The sequence below is a fragment of the Callithrix jacchus genome, chromosome 4, assembly GCF_049354715.1.
Source record: "Callithrix jacchus isolate 240 chromosome 4, calJac240_pri, whole genome shotgun sequence".
Lineage (NCBI taxonomy): Eukaryota > Metazoa > Chordata > Mammalia > Primates > Cebidae > Callithrix > Callithrix jacchus.
The window spans coordinates 16612331-16626031 of NC_133505.1; the positions used below are offsets into that span (position 1 = coordinate 16612331).

General features: G+C 44.9%; 1 protein-coding gene across 10 annotated transcripts in view; it reads right to left on the minus strand.

Annotated features, from left to right (window-relative positions):
* Positions 1 to 1551: 1551 nt before the first annotated feature.
* The window catches only part of LOC108591112 (uncharacterized), a 147120-nt gene continuing 134970 nt past the window's right edge, over positions 1552 to 13701 (minus strand). For 3 of the 10 annotated variants that reach the window (XM_078368320.1, XM_078368322.1, XM_078368319.1), the window contains 2 exons: positions 6727 to 6775; positions 1552 to 3384 (listed from right to left, as the gene is read on the minus strand). The gene's annotated coding sequence lies outside the window, so the exon portion shown is untranslated. Of the gene's footprint in view, positions 3447 to 6726; positions 6776 to 11670; positions 11830 to 13701 lie in introns of all 10 variants that reach the window. The other 7 variants (XM_078368323.1, XM_078368321.1, XM_078368326.1 and 4 more) reach the window with 5 other exon arrangements.

The following is a 13701-nucleotide window of genomic DNA, read 5'->3' on the forward strand; positions in this document are numbered from 1 at the left end:
TTATAAGGACACTGGTCATGTTGGATTAGGAACCACCCTGAAGATCTTCTTGTAACTTAATTACCTATTTAAAGACCTTATCCCCAAATACAGTTACATTCTGAGATTTTGGGGAAAACTTTTCAGACCATAAAAGGCAGTAACCTATAGATGAGAATTAGACCCACCAATGAGAATATTCATAGGCATAGAAACCTAAGGTCACATGGTGAATATACTCAAGACCCAGATATTTCTTTCTTTTTTTTTTTTTTTGAGACGGAGTTTCGCTCTTGTCACCCAGGCTGGAGTGCAATGGCGCGATCTTGGCTCACCGCAACCTCCGCCTCCTGGGTTCAAGCAATTCTCCTGCCTCAGCCTCCTGAGTAGCTGGGATTATAGGCACACGCCACTATGCCCAGGTAATTTTTTGTATTTTTAGTAGAGATGGGGTTTCACCATGTTGACCAGGATGGTCTCGATCTCTTGACCTCGTGATCCACCCGCCTCGGCCTCCCAAAGTGCTGGGATTACAGGCTTGAGTCACCGTGCCTGGCTTAAGACCCAGATATTTCTATTTTTCTTATTCAGTCTATTAAGGTGACAGAATGCATTGGAAGTATCTGATCCAAGTAAGTAGATCTATGAATGGTTTCAGGAAATAAGACGCAAACATAGGTTATAGCCACAAGAAATCCCTGTAATTTTTGACAGAGCTTCTCCAATTTTGGCATATCACAACATTACAGCATGCCTGTCTTGAACTATTTGTGCTGCCATAATCAAATATCTGAGACTGGATAATTCATAAGAAGAAAAATTTGTTTCTGAAGACTGGAGGGTCCAAGATCAAGGCACTTGCAACTGGTGTCTGGTGTGGGACCTCTTGCTGTATCCTCACATGGTGGAAGGGGTGAAAAGGGCAAAAAGGCACTACTAGAATGTTCCCTTCGATTTCTTTTTATCAAAGCACTAATCTATTCATGATTTAATCACTTCCTAGAGGCCCCATCTCTTATTACTATTTCATCGATGATTAAGTTTCAACATATGAACTTTGAGGGTCACACATAGACCACATAAAGACCATAGCAATGCCTAACATCTTTTGTAAATTGTTTGAAAGATGAAATTCATGGCAATGCTATTAAATTAAAGCTTATGTATTTTTTGTTGTGTTTTTAGAATTAAACGATGCTTCATTTTCCCTAGAGTTATAATCCTGAAAGTTAAGGAAGGAGATCATATTTTTATCTCTACCCTCGAAATAGTATAAATCTCTTCAAACAAAATTTGAACATAAACCATAAACCACCCTTCTCAGTGAATTTAAGAACAGGCACTATGGGCTGAATGAGAACCAGTTCAGTCACTATCAAGCCAACAAAATCAGTGATCAGAGCTCTTGTGTGCTGACCTGGAAATCACTCAACTCTAACTAGCTGCTTCATTGCCAAGGTCACCGGCTTTGTCTCCGACCTAAAGCAAATCATCCTCTAACCAAGCTGGGTCTCTGCTTTGTACACTGGGGATTAACTATCTCAGAGGCTTAGAATGACAATGGAAATGCACTTTACAATAGATATGCGTTTATTAAAGTCAGGAAAGAAACAATTTTAAACGTTGCTCTTCAAGTGTAAGCCTGCTTTTGGATTTTTAAAATGTGTGTTTTACATAGCATACCATAAGCATATATTTATGTTTGAAAAGAATCATATAATAGATTAAAGCATCATTCTTGTCCAAACATAGAAAAGATATGAAATTGTCTTTTAGATATATCCTTAAGACTCTTACTGGAGGTTCCAAGAAGAAAATTGAACACAATTCCGAGCACTTAAGTCCACATCTTTCCATCATTGGAGCTTCATGAGGATACGTTTGGAGCAAAACAAAACCAACTAAATTTTAAATTATCACTCATCTGATGGATCAAGGAAAAGAGGGGACTGGAATCATTTTTCACCAAGGTCCCTCTGGGTCCAAAAATCAGAGGTCAATGCCCGAATTTTTTCTTCGTTGTTGGGTGGGATCAGACAAAACCTCAAGACCCTTTCATTCGAGGACCTTGACAAGGCAAACTTCGCACATGACAAAAGCGCTGAAGTCGCCAGGCAGCTCCAGGCAGTAAGACAAGATCTGACGGTTTCAATGTTTCTCCCTGAGCTTGTCTTTGATTCTATGATCACTCATTTAAAAAGACACTTTAGCATTGCACCAAATAAAGAAAAATTTGATTAACAATGCAAGCAGCTGGCTCTTCAACCTTCCTAGAAAGTCATGATCAGAGCTGCCCTTCCATGAGCAGCTTCTGTGACGGACACCTCTTTCGAGGCAGGGGAAGACGGGCATAGGATGCAGAAGTGGTCAGATGGCATCACTGCCGCTGGGGCAGAGCCCAGTGCTCTGTGCTGTGGGCTGGCAGTGGCTCTTCACAGCCTTTCTGTAGGTTTCTGTAGCCCTGCTATCCACCAGAAAGTGAATTATTTCCATAGTCTTCCAACTGGTGTCCTTGCTTCCACCCCTGCCTCTCTGCCATCTATTTTCCACACAGCAGCCACAGTGATCCTTGTAAAATACAAGTCCTGTCATGTCTCTCCTCTGGCCAACCCTCCAATGACTCCCATCACAGAGAACAAAACCAAACATCCTTGCTGGAACTTGGTTTGGTCCCTATTACCTCCCTGACCTCACCTGCTCCACTTTCTCATTCGTGTCTCTGCATGAGCCCCCAGTCTCCTGGCTATTTCTCAAAACACTTCAGGCATATGTCATCCTCACAGATCTGGTGCCATTCTGCTCCCTCTGCCCGGAGTGTTCTTCCTCCAGATACTCAGTGACTTGCTCCTTCACTTCATTCAGGTCTTGGTCAAATGTCACCTTATTAGAGAAGCCTTCCCTCTCCCCCATCACTCTGTTCCCTCCCCATCACTCTTTCTTATTTGAAATAACCTCAAACTTCATGAAAATTTGCAAAAGAACACAAAGAATGTCTGCTCTGAACAATTAGAGTGTAAGACACCCACGTGATGCCTCATTACCCTTAAATATTTAAGTTTGGAAGTTCTATAAACAAGGACATTCTCCTACATAACCACAATTCAACCATCAGGATAGGAAAGTTGAGTCTGGTACGTTCCTGCTACCTCATCTTCAGACCCCAGTCAAGTTTCATGAGTTGTCCCAACAACACTTTTCGTTGCCAAAGGACCCAATACAGAGACCTGCATCGCAGTTACTTGTCATGTTACCTTAGCATCTTCCAACATGAAACAGCTCCTCTGTCTTTCAGTGACGTTCATGAGCTTGACACCTGTGAAGAGTCCAAGCAACTGATTTTGTAAAACGCCCATTAATTTGGCTTCGGATGATGTTTCGCCATGATCCAATTCAGGTTATACATCTCTGGCAGGAAAATCACAGAAATGATACTGTGTTCAGAACCAGCTACATACACGCAGGGGTCACTGCAAGAGGAAAATTAGATCAACCCCTCATTAAACAATTAAGAATTTCAGGCCGGGCACAGTGGCTCTCATCTGTAATCCCAGCACTTTGGGAGGCTGAGGTGGGTGGATCATGAGGTCAGGAGTTTGAGACCAGGGTGGCCAACATGGTGAAACCCCGTCTCCACTAAAATACAAAAATTAGCTGGGTGTGGTGGCGCACACCTGTAATCCCAGCTACTCGGGAGGCTGAGGCAGGAGAATTGCTTGAACCCAGGAGGCGGAGGTTGCAGTGAGCCGAGATTGCGCCATTGTACTGCTGCCTAGGTGACAGGGCAAGAATTTGTCTTAAAAAAAAAAAAAAAAAAAAAGAATTTCAAGAAAACAACAGAGCTTTAAACTCAGCGTATGCCCCTTCTGAGCACCGGTCCTGTGCTACCGCAGAAGTCCATGAAGCTTGCCCTGACTGCGATCTTCATGCTGCGTCTCACTGGACGGCAAATGATTCTACTTAGTACATTACTGATGACGTTACCTTCAGTCAGCCTAATCAAGTGGGTTGGCCAATTTCTCCACTGTAAACTTAATATTTCCCTGCTTTGTAGTGTTTGGGGGAAGATATTTTATATTTGCTTAGTTTTATCAATATGAACTCATGGTTTCTGATTTTATTCAATGGTTTATAATGCATTACTATATTTATCTTTAATTTACATGTAGTCCACTTGGCTTTCTTTGACGTACAATTCTATGAGTTTTTGTTTGTCTGTTTGTTTGTTTTTTGACAGAGTTTTACTCTTGTTGCCCAGGCTGGAGTGCAATGGCCCAATCTCAGCTCATCACAACCTCCGCCTCCCGGGTTCAAGTGATCCTCCTTCCTCGGCCTCCCAAGTAGCTGGGATTACAGGCATGCGCCACCACACCCGGCTAGGTTTGTATTTTTAGTAGAGATGGGGTTTCTTCATACTTGTAAGGCTGGGCTCAAACTCCCAGCCTTGGGTGATCCGCCCACCTCAGCCTCCCAAGGTGCTGGGATTACAGGCGTGAGCCACTGTGCGGATCCAGTTCTGTGAATTTTAATACAAATGTAGACAAGTGTACCCAACCTCAGAATGAGAATACACAGCACTTCCACACCCCCAAAATTCCTTCACGTTATCACTTTGTAACACAATCCTCTCCCTCCCGGCCCCTGGAAATCATTGAACTTGGTCCCAAAGTTCTGCCTTTTCTAGAATGTCCTATAACTAGAATCATCCTGCCTATAACCTTTTGAGACTTGAGTGTTTCATTTGGCATCATGCCCTTGGGATTCATTCATATTGTTTCTTGAATAAGTTTCCATTGCATAAGTGGATACAATTTATTTATCCATTTGCTCATTCGTTATATCAAATTTTCCTTATTCAAATCAATGGGGTTTTCCATCTTCAGTCACCAATTGGGAACACAGGGGCGGCGATTCTTCATTCCTGACACGTTTCCAGGTGATGCTGAAGCAGCCAGTCCAGGGACCCCACGTGCAGTAGCAAGGCTGTAGCCAGCTCACCAGGACAAGGATGATTCTGAGGGGCCGGGCTGGAGGCAGGGACACTGCCTTCAAAGGAGGAGATTGTGCTAAGACAGGTGAGAAATCATGAGGGCCTGATCCAAGCCAGTGGCAGTGGGGCAGACAGTGGAGACAGACTATAGAGACAGTTTAAAAAAAACAAAAACAAAAGGAGACCCACAGACTTGAGGGGTAAGAACACGGTTCCCAAGGACCCAGGAAGAGGAGCAGGAGGGGAGTTGATGGTGTAGGGTAGCAATGAGCTCCCCTTCGTCGTTCATTGTGAAGGTGATCGGGGAAACATCAGGTAGAACTGCCACCTAAGAAGCTGGCCACGAGTGTCTGTGGCTCAGAGGAGGGAGAAGCCTGGGCTACAGGTGATAGTGGGTGTGGGCTATGACCCCTGGGGGAAGGGCAGTGGAGGGAAGCAGGGGAGAAGCTCTCCAGCTTCCACTCCCTCCCCACCCAGGCTGCCTGCCTGCCTCTATGTATTTGTTTATCAACAGTTGAGCTTAGAACCTAATCTTAGCATCTCCACAACTTTCTCAGAGACAAAAGGAGGCTGAGATGCCTACAGGTCTCCAGCGTCAGATGGAGCGTTGTTCAGAGAACTCTTCTGCCCTTGCTGCCTCTTCTCCTGGCTGGATCCCAGGAGATCATTGCTCCCTCTATTTTAAAGGCAGTATTGCCGCTAAACCTCTATTCTGTTTCTTCTTAGCACAGGTAATACCACAACCTTGCGTTAAAAAAAAACATTTTTTTTTTTTTACCACTAAGGTAAAGGAAGCAACTACAGAAATATGCATTAATTAACAACAGTCTAATTTCCAAAATTAAAGAATCTAATCCCATTGACACCACAAGAAAACAATGACAAGATTCCAAGGCCTCCAATTACCTCATTTCATGAACAGCCTATTCTACACAGAAGGGCTTGTGGCGGCCACTTGGTTTCTTCTGCAGCAGCGCTGCCTTTCCAGAGTGGACAGGATTACAAAAAGGGTCGCTTCATTTCCCTTCAAGACAATGAGTCTAAAGGAACCCTTTGTCTCCTCCTTGGACTAACTAGTGCCAAAGCCTTACTAAAAGTAACTCTTTTTTTTTTTTTTTTTTTTTTTTTGAGACGGAGTTTCTCTCTTGTTACCCAGGCTGGAGTGCAATGGCGCGATCTCGGCTCACCACAACCTCCGCCTCCTGGGTTCAGGCAATTCTCCTGCCTCAGCCTCTTGAGTAGCTGGGACTACAGGCGCGCGCCACAGTGCCCAGCTAATTTCTGTATTTTAATAGAGACGGGGTTTCACCCTGTTGACCAGGATGGTCTCGATCCCTTGACCTCGTGATCCACCTGCCTCGGCCTCCCAAAGTACTGGGATTACAGGCGTGAGCCACTGCGCCCGGCCCTAAAAGTGACTCTTAACAGGTCTCGGTGGCTCACACCTGCAGTCCCAGGTACTCGGGAGGCTGAGGCAGGAGAGCTTGAACCCAGAAGTAAGAGGTTACAGTGAGTAACGACAGTGCCACTGCACTCCAGCCTGGAAGACAGAGCAAGACTTTATCGCTAAAATACATTTTTAAAAAGTTTTTAAGTAATATTTTTCATTATATATTTTTAAGTTAAAAAAAGCCACACCCTTATATTAAGTATGGTCCCAGTTTTGCAGCCTTATGTTAGACACACTCAAAGGTCTGGAAGACTTAGTGAGAACATCTTTGAGAGTGAATTATGGATGTTTTTCTTTTGTCTTTACTTACCTGGATTTCATTACTGTCTTCTGCAGTCAGTGATGATTACGCTTTGCCTCTGTAAGAAAAAGTCAATGAAGTTTTTTAAATATTAAGAATTTACAGGTGGGCACAGTGACTCATGCCTGTAATTCCAGTATTTTTGAGAGGTGAGGCAGGAAGATTGCTTGAGCCTAGGAGGTTGAGGCTACAGGGAGCTGGGATCATGCCATGGCACTCCGGGGTAACAAGGCAAGACTCTGTTTCCAAAAAGATTAATAATAATCACACTGCTCAGATTCCAGTGGGCACTTCATATTTATTAATTATTTGAGTGAGTGAGAATAAATGAAAGACAAAAGAACAGTCGTGCTCCTCCGATGGATGCCTTCCTTATTCTGTGCCTGCAAAGCAGTGACTTAGATACCGCTCTAGGCTTGCCTTCTGTAACCCACAAACAGATCACTTACAGAATAACACTGCAGTGAGGAGCGTGCTGAAGGGAAATGTGTTTGTCATTTGTGAATCAAAAGCAAGACTGCAAAGGCCCCACCCCTAATTAATTGCAGGGATAAAGGTGAGTGTCTCACAGTGTAAATAATCTGAAGCAGCTGGTGAGACAAGTCCCCCCAAGGACCAGATCCCAGCCAGCTAATTAGCAGGTGCTCACCTGAGCAGACATCACACTCAGGATCTTGAGGAACCTACCAATATTTTTAAAATCAGCTTTGTTATGAGTTATTCTTCCAAGTCAAACAAGATAGGATCAAATTGTAGGGACCTAGTTTCAAAATTCAAGCTGTGTCTTTAGAAGGGTGGAAATCGCAGTGCAGCTGAGAAAAGATGCTCGTTAGAGTAAGCACAGTATTTGCCAATTCAGAGGCAGTCATTCCACATTCAGGGATATGATTTTGTAAAAATCAAGAGCATGCTTTGATTAGCGCAAACATTCTTCTAAATTCATTCATCTGATATACATATATTGAGCACCTGTTTATATGTTTTATTTTATTTTATTATTATTTTTTCGAGATGGAGTCTTGCTCTGTCGCACAGGCTGGAGTGCAGTGACATGATCTCGGCTCACTGCAACATCCGCCTCCTGGGTTCAAGCAATTCTCCTGCCTCAACCTCCCAAATAGTTGGAATTAGAGGTGCGCGCTGCCACACCCGGCTAATTTTTGTATTTTTAGGAGAGACAGGGTTTCACCATGTTGACCAGGCTGGTCTTGAACTCCTGACCTCATGATCCACCCGCCTTGGCCTCCCAAAGTGTTGGGATTACAGGCATGAGCCACCATGCCTGGCCATTTTTCATTTTAGAAGGCAAGTGTCACAGCACTTTATAAAAGAAGCTAATCTTTTCCACTTAAATGGGGGTGATATGCAGACAGCAGTGGGGTGCCGGAGCCAGTTTGTACTAGTCCACGGGAGTGGATTGTTGAATTTTCAGGATTTTGCAGGCTGGTTGTTAAATACAGCTATTGTTATAAAGTAAATTATATAAAATTTCAATTAAATTATATTAAAAATAAAGGTGATGCTGGCCACAGTGGCTCACACCTGTAATCCCAACACTTTGGGAGGCTGACGTGGGCAGATCACCTGAGCCAGCAGGAGTTCGAGACCAGCCTGACCAACATGGAGAAACCCTGTCTCTACTAAAAATATGTAATTAGCTGGGCATGGTGGGGCATTCCTGTAATCTCAGTTACTTGGGAAGCTGAGGCAGGAGAATTGCTGGAACCTGGGAGGCAGAGGTTGCAGTGAGCTGAGATTGGGCCATTGCACTCCAGCCTGGGCAACAAGAGACAAACTCCATCTCAAAAAAATAAAAATAAAGGTCATAAATACTCAAAACATCTCTTTCAGATAATATTGCTACATTTTGCTATTACCTACTCTCTGAGAGTTATTTTCTTCTATTAGACCTGTATTGTCAAAATACTACATAATGATATGTATGCACCTCTCTTCGCGTCAGTGTGTTTAGTAATGTCCCGATGGTGGCAGGAAATCAGCCATGCTAGGAGTATTTACACCACCAAAAATGGCAAACACTAAAAATCAGGGCTTCCTTTTTTGTTGCTTGTCTATACTTAAAAAAGGTGACAGAGGAAATGTTAATGATACAGATTAGATGTAAAAGTGTGTCATAAAACTTAAAAGTGGATCTGTAGCTGCTAGATTGTGAGTAGAACTGTATTCAAAAATACTGAGAGATCTGATTCAAAAATATTGGTGATCTAATTCAGTGCCATGACTCATATTGACTAACGAATGAAGTTTCCACATCTTCATGGCTTCCTTTCTGTTCATTCAGAATAAACAAAAACATCCACCAGCATTCATGTTAGAACTACACTCACGGCCGGGTGCTGTGGCTCACACCTGTAATCCCAGCACTTTGGGAGGCTGAGGCGGGCGGATCACAAGGTTAGGAGTTTGAGACCAGCCTGGCCAATATGGTGAAACCCTGTCTCTACTAAAAATACAAAAATTAGCTGGGCATGGTGGTGGGCACCTATAGTCTCAGTTGTCCAGGAGGCTCTGGCAGGAGAATCACTTGAACCCCAGAGGCAGAGGTTGCAGTGAGCTGAGATCACGCCACTGTACTCCAGTCTGCGTGACAAGGCAAGACTCCACCTCAAAAAAAAAAAAAAAAAAAGAATACAGTCATTTGTTAATGCCTTGAGTGACTTGGCTGAATGGTATAGTAATCAAACATTAGTTCTTAGCTTGCTTTTTGTCAAATCATGGTTGAATTACAACCACAGGTCGACTATGGATACAACAGTTCAGCAGAAACCAACAAAAGCCTTTTGTAAGAATCAATTGGCTATTAAAATTTATAATCAAGAGTCTTGTCTACTTTAAATTTATTTGTGAATTGTGTGCTACACAACTTTATGGCAGTAAAATTTATGACAAATGTATGTGCTTCTGTATTTGCCCTTTTTTTCCTAGAAAGCCAGTTGTTGAACAAACATTTATCAGTGCACCATTTGTGTGGCGCTCCAATAAAGGCAAAGGAAGCCAATCCTGCCAACTTCGGCTATATATGAACCACCAGAATAAAAGTGACTTAATATATCCCGAAAATGTCTATGATTGTTAAAAAATGCCAGACAACAGCCAGAGATGGAGCAAGCTATACTAAGGCACATGGTGGGCTGGCTTAACTCAGTCATTTCCAAACTTTCAATATGAGCTGGGTATAAGGGGAAATGTTCTCTTTCCTTCATGGGGTTTATTCCCCCCCACACACACCTCTTTCATTCCTGTACACCATTGCTCTGGCATCCGAAACGCTCCCTAGGTTAAGCACTGCTGAAATCTCACATTATTGCCTAGCGACAACCTCTGCTTCCCGGTGTCATTGCTGCTAATAGAACAAGCAGAGTTATCTGGGGGTGCTGGAAAAAGTGTCAGAAAAATGTGTTCTCAATGTAGTAGGTGAGTTATGGGTGGAAAAGCTGATTGCACAGAAGGCCCAGTGCCAGCTGTTGCCTCCCTAACTAGCTGTATGATCACAAAGAAGTCACACCAACTGAGGATGGCTTCGCCTCCTACTAGAGGGCAAGGTGCAGGGAGCTGGCTCTGTTCATGGCTCTCCCAGAGCCTGGCACAGTGCCAGCACACAGTGGGCACTCAGTGAATGAATGCTAAACACATTCGCTCATATAAATATAAATATAAATTCCACAGCTGGTGTGAGGATCCAATCCGTTTGAATGCATGTAAAGTGTGGTGCAAACTCGCAGTTCTTTAAATTATTATTTGATTAGTTCCACCCATGAAAGAACTGCTGTTTCGGTATTGCTGCCTCCTTGTCTCCTTTGATTTCCTTTCTTTCTTTTGTTTTTTTTTTTTTTCTTGAGACGGAGTCTCACTCTGTCAGGCAAGCTGGAGGAGCACGATCTCTGCTCACTGCAACCTCCGCCTCCCGGGTTCAAGTGATTCTCCTGCCTCAGCCTCCTGATTAGCTGGGATTACAGGCACACACCACCATGCCTGGCTAATTTTGGTATTTTTAGTAGAAACGGGGTTTCACCATGTCTCAAACAGGTCTCCAACTCCTGACCTCATGATCCGCCCATCTCGGCCTCCCAAAGTGGCGGGATTACAGGCATGAGCCCTCGCGCGCAGTCTTGATTTCTTTTTTCTTTTTTTTTTTTTGAGACGGAGTTTCGCTCTTGTTACCCAGGCTGGAGTGCAATGGGGCGATCTCGGCTCACCGCAACCTCCATCTCCTGGGTTCAGGCAATTCTCCTGCCTCAGCCTCCCGAGTAGCTGGGACTACAGGCGCGCACCACCACGCCCAGCTAATTTTTTGTATTTTAGTAGAGACGGGGTTTCACCATGTTGACCAGGATGGTCTCGATCTCTTGACCTCATGATCCACCCGCCTCGGCCTCCCAAAGTGCTGGGATTACAGGCGTGAGCCACCGCGCCCGGCCGATTTCTTTTTTCTAATCAGGAACATCTTTGTGGACATGATCCCTCCTATGCTCCCAAAGCAGCTTGAGCCCCACACTGCAATGAAACGGCTGGTTTACTCATCTACCTTTTATTTTCTTTTATTTTTTCTTTTCTTTTCTTTTGAGACAGAGTTTCAATCTCGTTGCCCAAGCTGGAGTGCAATGGCACCATCTCAGCAATGGTGTGGTCTCGGCTCACTGCAACCTCCACCTCCTAGGTTCAAGTGATTCTCCTGCCTCAGCGTCCCGAGTAGCTGGGACTACAGGCACGTGCCACCACCCCAACTAATTTTGTATTTTTAGCAGAGACGGGCTTCTCCATGGTGATCAGACTGGTCTCGAACTCCCGACCTCAGGTAATCCACCTGCCTCGGCCTCCAAAAGTGCTGGGATTATAAGGGTGAGCCACTGCGCCCAGCGTCATCTACCTTTTTCACCAACCCATGGGCTCCTTCAAGGTAGCAACCCAGTTTATTCATCTCCGTATCCTTACCTTCTAGTACAGTGGCTGGAACTGGCTGTATGCTCAAAGAGTGAGTGAAAGACATGTGCACTCTACTTGATCCAGTCCATTCATTCGCACCTGGAATGCGTGGCCCCAGTAGGGATAAGTGGGCCAGGGATAACCCTTTCCAGTGTTCAGAGGCTGCCACTGATACAAAACAAAGGATGTAAGATGTGTTTCCAGTAGACCAGCAAAGCACCAGCGGTGCAGCACAGCACTGCGTGGGTTAAAGAAGCATTATGGGCTAGCCTTGGAACCGAGCCACCATTTTAAACAGCTTTTTTCCCCCCAGGCATTTTACAAATAACTCGTGTGAAAGACACTGCCTGTTCTACTAAAAAGCAAAAACAGAAAGACATGCCACCCCATCCAATCAACCAGGCCCAAATACAGATAATGGTTGGCTTTGAGTGTTTCATTCAAATCCTAGTGTTCCCAAAATGTACATTTTCACTTCCTGATGTGCAGATGTCTGTGTTTAGTTAACTGAATAATAGCACAGCGGAAAGAAATCCATTTGAAGTCAATGCCATAGGTTTTCTGGGGATTCTGTCTTCCATTGACACCACCATGCCTGTTAACAAGTACGGGTTCTAGGCTCTCCTGACATTTCTGGGCAGGAATGCTGCATGGGAGTTACAGGCACCCCAGCTGAGATGGACGGTACCACCCTTTCCCCAGGCAGAGTCCCAGCTCCCTGACCCCACCCTCGATTTCTTCCCTAGTGCTTCTCGGGGACCTTCCTGAGCTCACTTGAAGTGTCTTCTGTGTTTTGAGAAGCCGGAAGCTATTGGAACAGCCTCCAAACACAGGCAAGGTTACCTTTGATTAATTATTTGTGTAACTTCTCAGAGCAACAGAGATGTCTGCCTAATGACAGCACAGAAAAGGCAGAGCCAATAATTAATCTTCACGGACTGTCCGATTCTTGGAAAGTTTAATGAACTGATGTTCACCCTGCATGGCACTCTCTAATTCCTCCACACATCAAACAAAAACTGCATGAAGCCGAAGCGGGAGACATGAGCATAGTCCGTAGCTCAAATCTGCAGGATTATGAGTACAAGGATGGAAAGCCCCCAGGGTCCCCTGAACAGGTGCTGCAACAGCAGGAGGCACGCAACCAAAGACGATGGTTACATCCTTCTCACTGTGTGGCAGACCCATTCACCGCCTGGCCAGCAGAGCACAGGCAGAGAAGAGGTGTTGTTTGCTTTAGCAAAATGGAGCCCCTTTGCTTCCTACCATTTGTGTGCGTGTGTGCGTTTGTGTATAGTCCTGTGCAAGAGATCACCCAGGTGACCACAGTCTACACACGCTTTCTTGGCTCTGCCTCCCTGCGAAACCTAGGAGATCAGAGGATTGACAGGAAAGAGGGCATCATCTTATCATTGCAGATGTTCGCCAGATCCCCGTCTAAGTGTGAAGAAAGCCGGGGTGTGTGGTAGAGAAGAAAGGCCAGGCTCCCCTGAGCGTCCTTCTAGGAAACAGACTGAGTCCCGTCTGCATGAGCAACGGCGAATCAAAGCGGGGACTCAAGTTCCCAAGTCTGCTGCTTCACTCTGGGCAGCAATTAGATTCATGAGCTTCTTGACAGCTTTGATCCACATGCCCCTTCTGATAGCAGCAGACAGATCAGTGTGATGTGCGGGCACCGTGCCTCTGGATTTGGAGGCTCCCCAGGAGAAGAAGCTCAAGCCTGGCTTCCACATCCTGAAAGTGTTTCTGTGCTTCATTCATCGCTCCTGCCCTGCACTGTTTGGTAATCCGACATTCTCTGCCACCCATTCTCCATGCCTATCCACTCAGCCCAGCAGGCTACCCATGATGCTGGTAGTAAGGGAAAGGGAGAACAGGGGCTTTCAAGTGGAACTTGTGTCACTGTTAAGTAAGAATCGCCGTCCCTTAGATGTGCACATATGAATCTGTAATGTGGACATAGATGGACAGAGATATCTCCTTCTCCCTGTTCTAGCATTTGAGGCCAACTCTAAGCCCCACCCATGGCCGAGTGGAGAA